This window comes from Arachis ipaensis, chromosome B08 (assembly GCF_000816755.2).
Source record: "Arachis ipaensis cultivar K30076 chromosome B08, Araip1.1, whole genome shotgun sequence".
Lineage (NCBI taxonomy): Eukaryota > Viridiplantae > Streptophyta > Magnoliopsida > Fabales > Fabaceae > Arachis > Arachis ipaensis.
Genome location: NC_029792.2, coordinates 122,209,324 through 122,219,347, shown reverse-complemented (window position 1 = coordinate 122,219,347; position 10,024 = coordinate 122,209,324).

Sequence of the window (10,024 nt, the reverse complement as noted above, 5' to 3'; positions counted from 1 at the left end):
TACTTTAGTATTTTTATTTTTACTGAAAATTTATTAAACATGCTAAAAAAATTATCGATTAATAGCGCCAATCAAACACTTAATTCATTTGCAAGGCAATAATATAACTAATGATTTTTATAAGTTGTAGCACTCTACCACACTCAACTTTACGTTTAAGTCGTAAAACAGAAGTGATGTAGTATTACGGCCTCTAAAATAAAAAGTGTACATGTAATAGCAGAAGAATATAATAAACTAGGAGTCTTGAAAAACAGATAAAATAAAAATTGCGAATTAAAGCGCAATGTTCAGAAAACGATTTAACTTGCGTGCTAAGAAAACTATAATTATCAGGCATAAGATAACAAAAGTAGGAATAAAGGATCAAAGATACAAAATAACAAGCTCCTAACTCAGCCCGCAAAGGCAAGACTGACCAGAGAATATATACACATATATATACATATCCAAAACCCAAATTTACACAAACAAAATCCTGTCTCTCCATAAGCCTCTAAGAGGATCGAAAGGAACAAATCATGCGGAGAGAATACTAGGTACACATATATATATGACTATATAATCCAAAAAGGGACCCGATAACCACTTCACTTCAGGAGCTCAGACGTCTAAGGAGGTGCCTCTCGACCTGCATCTGAAAAACAACAACATAGTATGGGGTGAGAACCAAAAGTTCTCAGCATGGTAAAGGTGCCACGCATATAAGATATAAGGTCCTGGGAATGCCATAGGCAATCCTAGAACGCCGACACTCAGATTATAAAGCTTAAAGTATTATACATAAACCATAAAATGGTGGTTTTCTAAGAGTATCTAGGCCTAACTTAGCTTAATCTTAAATCTAAGTCCCACTGCCTTTTCTCCAAACCTCCATCTCCGTCAACAAATCATAGACAAATAAGCAGATAAAAGCAATCACAAGAAAGTTACAAGTCCTGCAAGTAACAAATATACAATTAACATAAAAGTACACTTAGGCACACACATTTAAAGCACAAACAAGTAATTCAAGTAATATGCACATGATGCATGCCTATCCTATGGTTGATGAGTCTCATCTGTCGGTTATCAAGCGAACCCGACAAGTCCGGTTTGCTAAACCTTTGGACTGTCCCCCGACGCGAATCCCTGATTATTCAAGCCAAGTATCATACATGATCATTCATTTGATTATTCAAGACAAGTATCATACATGATCATCCATAACATTTCATAATCAATTCATCACTTTTCAGCTTTACTTCACCTCCAAGTTATCCACATTTCCTATCTTCATCTGATTATCAAGTTTAATACTATTATTTATGACTAAAGGAATGAAAATAGGGGTTTAGAAGTTTGAAATAGGGTTTAAAATTCAGAAAACCATGTTTGCTGAAACAGGGGTCACGCGTGCGCGTGGGAGTGTGAAAAGGCAGCTCGCGCGTGCATCCCCTTATCCTACGTACGCATAGGTGATCACTTCATGTCACGCGTACGCATAGGATCACTGGCGTACGCACAGTCAAAAATTCCATGCAACGCGTACGTGTGGGCCACGCGTACGCGTGGGCGTACGTTTTTCTAAAAAAAAAAAAAAGCTGATCAACCAGAAAGTTGCATAATTTTACATATTTCACACCAAAACTTCCAACGTGCATAACTTAATCGTTTTAAATCGTTTTTCTTTCGTTCTTTAAACGGCATAAACTTCACGAACCCAATTCTTATTTAAAACCAGTTGAAATCAATTTGGGATTCCGAAAGCCAAGTTATAGCTCGCCGAAGTTCGACCCAAAACCAAAATTTTGCAACCTTTCTAAACCTCTTTCTCATTCAAAACAAATCTCATGCTATTGATCACCAAACCTACACGTGCTAACACAATATGTCCTTCTTCATCAACACAACAACCACTATAAAAGTCATACCTCATACGAACAATAATTACACATACACATGCCAAATCCTACAACCAAAACCATAACTCACAAATCCTAAGCCTATATACTTATATTCTCAAATAAAAAATTAACAATTTGCCAAACCATCAACTAATCAACAGCACCATACCAATACTTTCTTAACAACAAGATGCTAAACAACAATATACACATACATTCCAGCCTATCCTATGGTCATCTAGCCTAAGTTTTCACAGAACATTATATATTAAATGCAAGAAACCTAAACTATACCTTGTCCGATTTTCTGCATATTGTCCAAGGCAACTTACTAAAATAAACACAGCCCCCAAAAGTTCAATAAAACAGCTTCCTCCAAGTTCCGATATCCACAATTTCAAGCTCCAATTATTTATTCACAACCTAATACACATTCATAACACATATACATCCAATTTAATACCCGAAGCACAAATTCAGAATATTTAGATAGAATTATAATATCCTCACCTTACCCAAGTTTCATATAAGCAAGAGTGAACGTTTTTCTCAAGTTAATTGGATCCTAAAACATCAAAAATAAGGAAATTCAACACCTCCACATAACTTTTTCGAAAATTGGGAAGAAGAGGCTGAGAGTGAATAAGCGAATTACCTATGAAATTGTTCTGGTAGAATCGTAGAGCTCAACACGGTGGTCGTGTGGCCGCAAACGGCGCGGCAATCGTAGCTCGGACGGAGGAGTTACGGTGATTTGAATTACCGTAAGGGTTAGGAAATTTCTTTTCTCCTTCTCCCCAGCTTATTGCCTTCAGTGCATTCTGAAGTGAGGAGGAAGAAGAGCCCTTGTTTCATTTAAGTGTTGGGCCGGCTGGTCCCACGGGCCCGGTTCAATCGGTCCGGCCTGTTCGGTCCAATATTGGGCCGAATTTCTTGAAATTAGTGTCAAAATTCTCGTTTTGACGAGCTCTATCCAAATTTAATATAATATTCGTATTTCTAATTTTCCTTTTCAAAAATTAATTTATTGACTAACTATTTACTAATTTAACTGGGTTTACATCCTACCCACCTAACAAAGAATTTTGTCCTCAAAATTCAAATTTAGTTACCTGAAAAGAGACGTAGGTAGTCTTTCCGCATATCTGATTCAAGTTCCCAAGTATGTTCCTCAATACCAGCTCGACTCCAAGCTACTTTTACCAGTGATACTTCCTTCCCGTGCAATCGTCGCTAGTGTCATCAATTCTCACCGAGATTACTGGAAGTGCTAGATCTTCTCTCACTTGAATCGGTTCCAGTTCAAGAACATGACTTGCGTCAGGAGTATATTTCCGAAGCTGTGACACATGAAACACATCGTGCAAGTTCGGAAGATATGGCGGTAAAGTGATCTTATAAGCCATCGGCCCAATTCTTTTCAGGATTTCAAACGGTCCAATATAACGGGGATTTAGTTTCTTAGTCTTAATAGCTCTTCCCACTCCAGTAGTTGGTGTAACCTTCAGAAAGACATGCTCTTCTTCTTCACACTCCAAAGGCTTTCGCCTTTGGCTTTCGCTTTTGGTCAGCATAGCTCTTCTAACGGCTTTGGGCTATAAGCATTCGGCTATGAATATTCTTTATCTGCTCAGTGGTCTTAGTTATCATCTCAAGCCCTAAGGTAGCGTTTGTTTTGAGGTACTGAGACAGAGACTGAGAGACTGAGATTCAGTATCGTGTTTGTTAGTTCAGAGACTGGTACTAAAATTTCTGTCTCTGTCTCTAAAATTTCAGTATTTCAGTACCTCCAAAAAGTAGGGACACAGGGGACTGAAATTTTTAGAGATGGAGACTGAAACTTTAATAACATTTTTTACCTAAAATACTTTCATTTCAATTAATTAATTCCAATTTTACCCTTTGTGCAAATTAAATTAGAGTTTTATTCTTGTTTCAATTCCTGTCTCCCATTTTGCACCAAACAGAATACTGAAATTTATTTCAATACCTGTCTCTTAGTCTCTGTCTCTCAGTCTCAGTCTTTCCGTCTCTGTCTCTCCACCAAATGCTACCTAACAAACTTCTTTCTCCAGCTTCATACCAACATAGCGGAGATTGACATTTCTTGCCGTATAAAGCCTCATATGGAGCCATTCCGATGCTCGCATGGTAGCTGTTATTATAAGCAAACTCCACTAGTGGCATATACCGATCCCAGCTCACCGGCTGGTCCAAGACACAAGCCCTTAGCATATCCTCCAAGGTCTGGATAGTTCTCTCTGATTGACCATTTGTCTGAGGGTGATATGCAGTACTTAAACTTAACTGAGTCCCAAATTTACACTGAAAGGCTCCCCAGAACCTTGATGTAAAATGAGAATCTCTGTCAGATATAATGGTAGAAGGCACGTCGTGCAATCTGACAATCTCTTTGATATACATTCGAGCCAATTCTTCCATTGTGCAACTTATCCGGATGGGGAGAAAGTGAGCTAATTTTGTTAGTCGGTCCACAACCACCCAAATAGCGTCACAACCACTCCGAAACCTAGGTAAACCCGTCACAAAATCCATTGTAATACTTTCCCATTTCCATTATGAAATCTCTAAAGGTTGAAGGGTTCCTGATGGTCTCTGATGCTCAATTTTAACCTTCTGACACGTTAAACATTTAGATACATGCATCGCCACATTATTCCTCATCCCTGGCCACCAGAACATTGCTTTAAGATCTTGGTACATTTTGGTGCTTCCTGGATGGATTGAAAACCCGCTCTTATGAGCTTCCTTCAAGATACTTTGTCGCAAGTCTCTGACGTCTGGCACAATAATTCGGTTCTTGAACCTCCATAAACCATCCTTATCTTTTGACACTTTCAACTGTTTTCCTTGCTCAATTGCCGGCAATAATTTACATAATGCTTTACCATCTTGATGAGCCTTCAGAAGTTCTTATTTAAAATCACTTGAAATTCACAACTGACTCAAACATTGAATTCCGGATTCTTCCTTAACTCCCAGTTTCAAAACTTGAAATGCCTTTAATAACTCTTCTTCCCGTAGCATCATCCAAGCTGCATATAAAGACTTCCGACTTAGGGCATCCACCACAACGTTCGCTTTTCCAGGATGATAATTCAATTCAAAATCATAATCTTTCAGAAGCTCCATCCACCTCCTCTGACGCATATTCAACTCTTTCTGCTCAAATAGATACTTCAAACTCTTATGGTCTGAGAAGACGTGAAACTTAATGCCATAGAGATAATGCCTCCAGATTTTCAGAGCAAACACAACGGCAGCAAGTTCTAAATCGTGAGTCGGATAGTTCATCTCATGCGGTCTTAATTGTCATGAGGCGTATGCTACAACATTTCGGTGCTGTATTAGGACGCATCCCAAACCTTTTAATGATGCATCACAGTACACTTCAAACGGTTCACTTGGCTCAGGCAATACCAACATGGGTGCAGTAGTCAACCTTTGCTTTAATGCTTGAAAACTCTCCCCGCACTCCGAAGTCTAGACAAAAGGCATATCTTTCCTAGTCAACTTAGTTAAAGGTAAGGCGAGCTGTGAAAATCCCTTAATGAATCTTCGATAATACCCCACCAAACCTAGGAAACTCCTGATCTCTGTTACTGAAGTTGGTCGCTCCCAATTCATTGCTACTTCTACCTTAGTAGGATCCACAGCTATTCCTTGCTTGCTCACTATGTGACCGAGAAACTTCACCTCACTCTTCCAGAATTCGCATTTAGATAACTTAGCATATAACTTCCTATCTTTTAGAATTTGCAGCATAGTTCGCAAGTGATCAGCATGCTCCTCTTCAGTGTTAGAGTAAACAAGAATATCATCAATAAAGACAATAACAAACTTGTCCAGTTACGACCGGAAATCCTATTCATATAATCCATGAATACTGCCGGAGCATTAGTTAACCCGAAAGACATCACCGTATACTCATAATGACCATAACGTGTCCTAAAAGCAGTTTTGGGAATATCTTCGCCTCTAACCCTTATCTGATGATACTCGGATTGCAAATCAATCTTAGAGAACACATCGGCACCCTGTAACTAATCCATTAGGTTTTTGATTCTAGGTAATGGATATTTATTCTTCACAGTAATCTTATTCAGTTGCCGGTAGTCGATACACAAGCGCATACTCCTGTCCTTCTTCTTTACCAGTAACACTGGCGCTCCCCACGGAGAAACACTTGGTTGAATAAAATGCTTACCCAATAGATCTTTCAGCTGAGCTTTCAGTTCAGCCATTTCTAAAGGTGACATCCTGTAAGGAGTAATCGAAATCGGACCGGCTCCAGGCACCAACTCAATTGCGAATTCAACCTCCCGGTTAGGTGGAAATTCATTAATATCATCCGGAAATATGTCTGGAAATTCACATACAACCGGAATCTGCTCTAAACTCTGATCATCACCTGATACTCCAGCAGTTAATAACATAATACCCTGACATTCAGTTCCAGAATAATTTACTATCATGGAGTTCAAATAGTAATTATTCACCACAACCGACGCTTCCGACCCTTCTGGCATAAACTGTACTGACTTATCAGAACAATCAAGCAAAACATAATTCTTGGATAACCAATTCAATCCCAAGATGATATCAAGACCAGTCATCGGCAAACAAATCAAATCATGCACAAATTCACGTTGTTGTACTCGAAATGGAACATGTGGACATCCTAATCTAGTCACCTTAGCTTCATGAGTAGCATAATACACTTTCAAATCATAACCTAAAACCACCATTCTCAATCCTAGTTCATTAGCCTTTTCAAATGCAATAAATGAATGTGTTGCTCCTGAATCAAATAAAGCATTTAATATTTTACCAGCCATTTCACAGTTACTTCTAATCAGTGTCTCAGATCCCTCAGCACCTGCTGCAGAAGTGGTGTACACTCTCCCTGGCTGTTGTACCCTACCAGTCTCATACTTTTTCTTCTCCAGACAATTACTGGCCAAGTGCCCAGATTGTCCACAAAAATAGCATATCCCAAGTCCTGATCTGCACGAAACTCCAAGATGATACTTCCCGCACCTCTGACAGCTCAAATCCTGCTGTGGTTGCTTTCCAAACCTTCTTCCCTGATTAACATTAGTATTCGGCCTTCTGTAATTGCCCTGGCCTTGATTCTGTTGCAAAACAAAGCCTCCACGCTTGAAATTCCTACCTCTCGGAGCAAAGTTTCTCCCTGAAGTCCTTTGAAAAGGCACCATCAAACTTCCTTTCTCTGATGTCGCCTTTCTCACACATTCCTCAGCCACCCTACTCTTATTCACTAATTCAGAGAACATGCTGATCTCCATTGGGGAAACGAAGCTCAGAATATCGCTCCGAAGACCTCCCTCATATTTAATATATTTTCACTCAGTAAAATCTTCAGGCGCACCTTGACAGATACGAGAAAAGCGAAATAACTCCTCAAACCTGCTAGTATACTCAGTAACAGTCATTTGGCCTTGTTTTAATTGCATCAAATCAAGTTCCTTGGCGTTTTTGACTGAATTGGGAAAGTATTTCCTATAGAACTCTGTTCGAAAGACCTCCCAAGGAATCATAGCGCCATCTGGCTGCAGGATACGTCGTGTTCCCTGCCACCAATACTGAGCCTCACCTTGCAGCTGATAAGTTTCAAACTCAACCCATTGCTCTTCAGGAACTTGTTGAGCCTGCAGTGCCCGTTCCATAGCCTAAATCCAATTGTCTGCATCAGTGGGATTTGAGGTTCCTCTGAAGGTCGGAGGGTGAACTTTCAAAAATGTTGCAAGTGTCATATGGCCTTCTTCATCATTACTGCTCCCGTGATTACCCTGGTTTATCTGATTACTCAGTGCCTCGGCTGTCGCCTGCATAGCTGCAGCCATATTTCCTAGGGCAGCCATAAAGTCTGTTGGGTCATTCCCTGCCAGGGCAAGATTAACAGTCCCTATTCTACCTCTACCTCGCCCGCGACCGCGTCTGCGAGTCGATATCTGGTCCCTATACACACCAAACAAGTGATATTAAGTTGATCAGTCTCAATATCGCAGGTCTAATGCTTTAAGTTTCAAATGCATGCTCACAAACGTTTATGCCATGTATATCAGTCAGATATCCTAATAGCACATAGACACATATACAGAGAATGCACAGAAGCATAATCAGTCCGTCTTTCAGACTCTATAGAAACGAACTGCTCTGATACCATAATGTAACACCCAACCACACTCAACTTTAGGGGTGTAATCGGTTCGGTTTGGTTCGGTTTTGGACCGAAAACCAACCGAACCGACCTGATCGGTTTTACAATGATACCAACCATTCGGTTGGCTGCTGTTTGAACAACCGAACCAAACCGAACCGAACCAACAGCGGTTTGGTTCGGTCGGTTTTTTTGGTTTTTTTACACCTAATAATAAGAATTTAAATTACTATCAAATGAAGTTTAAAACCTTCAATAAACTAGAGTAACAAGAGTATATCACATCCAAATTCATACAAATTCAACTTAATTAAACATAAAACAAAGATAATTAAAAATGTCTAGCAAAACAACAAAAATAAACACACTTTAAACCGAAACAGTCACTTTAAAACAAATAAAAACCAAACAGCCACCATGCTTAATCTGAATCCACTCTTCTCCGGTTAGTGCAATTTCTACAAAAATAAAACAAAAAAATTAATATAGATTATAAACATAATATAGATTATAAATTATAAACGTAAACCATGAATTAGATAAACAATTTGGATTTATATACTCCAATTAGAAATGATATTTTATACTTCTACACAGGATCCACATGGATAATTAGTTTGGAAAATCCCTATAGAGAAATTAGGATAGAGTCTAACATAAGTAAAATGATAATATCCAAGTAGCAAGGTTCATTTCATTATTCATTTTAGTTTCTTTAGACACTGGAGAATAACTTGATCTTGTTCAGTGCTCTGTTTTCACTTTTCACTAACAACCTATCTAATATGATAATCTCAAATGTAGGAACAAACACGAAAATTAGCATGACGAGAACATCAAACAAAACAAGTTTACTTATAAACACAATAACTACAAATTATTAGTCTTAACTCTTAACGAGAAAACCAGCCTAAAAATCAAATGGATACATGAAAAAGGTTGACAAGTAGCATGAAAAATTGGAAGATAACAAGTACAAATGAAACGACTTGGACCATGTGGACAAGCAAAAGAATAGGTCATAGTGAACCTCAAAGCAGAAATACATGCAGGTATGCCTAGATTAAATCTCTGCTGCTTTTATGTTGTTTTGCGCCAGCAACATGATACTCTGAGTAATCTGTTATTGAAAGTTCTGATTGCTCTACAGGATAATTCACAAAAGCCACTTTCATCCAGTTTTAGAATAAGTTACAGAATAGACCTTTACTGATTTAGATGTGTCACACACGACATAAATATAAAGCATGAGGTAAGATCAATTCTAAAATATGTCTCATAATATAGTTTTATATAAAGAATAGGAGCAACAAATATGAACTCCTATAACCACTTAGCCATAATGTCAGCAAACAAATTAACCAAATAGTTAAAGCTGTTTAGTAGAAACTAAGAAAAATAGTTATCTTTTTATTGGAAAAACAGAGACCAGGGTTTGGTAAACAAAATAAAAAGCAAGAACAATAATTAAGCAGCAACAATAAAAATTCTGCAGAAAAAATTTCAATCAAACTCTTTTTTCTAATTAAGCACAAACTAGCAACAATAATCAGAGACAATAATTTTAATCAAACTTGTCTTCCTAATTAAGCACAAACCAGTAACAGCCCGCAGAGACAAAAATTAAAAATCAAACTCATCTTCTTAATTAAGAAGAGACCAGCAACAACAATCAGGGACACATTAAATTTGATATACTATGGCAATATAATGATTTGTGAATTTAACTAAAAATCAGATTCTAACCTCCGAAGAAGACATCTTTCAGGTGCATTTTGCAGGAGAGGGCTCGGCGACCAGAGTGCTCCTCGGCAACTGGAGTGCTACTCGGCGACTGGAGTGCTGCTCCGCTTAGGGTTTCTTGCCACGACTTAGGGTTTGTTCCGACGGCTTATGACTGGACGACGGCGTGGACTCAGGACTGCACGAAGAC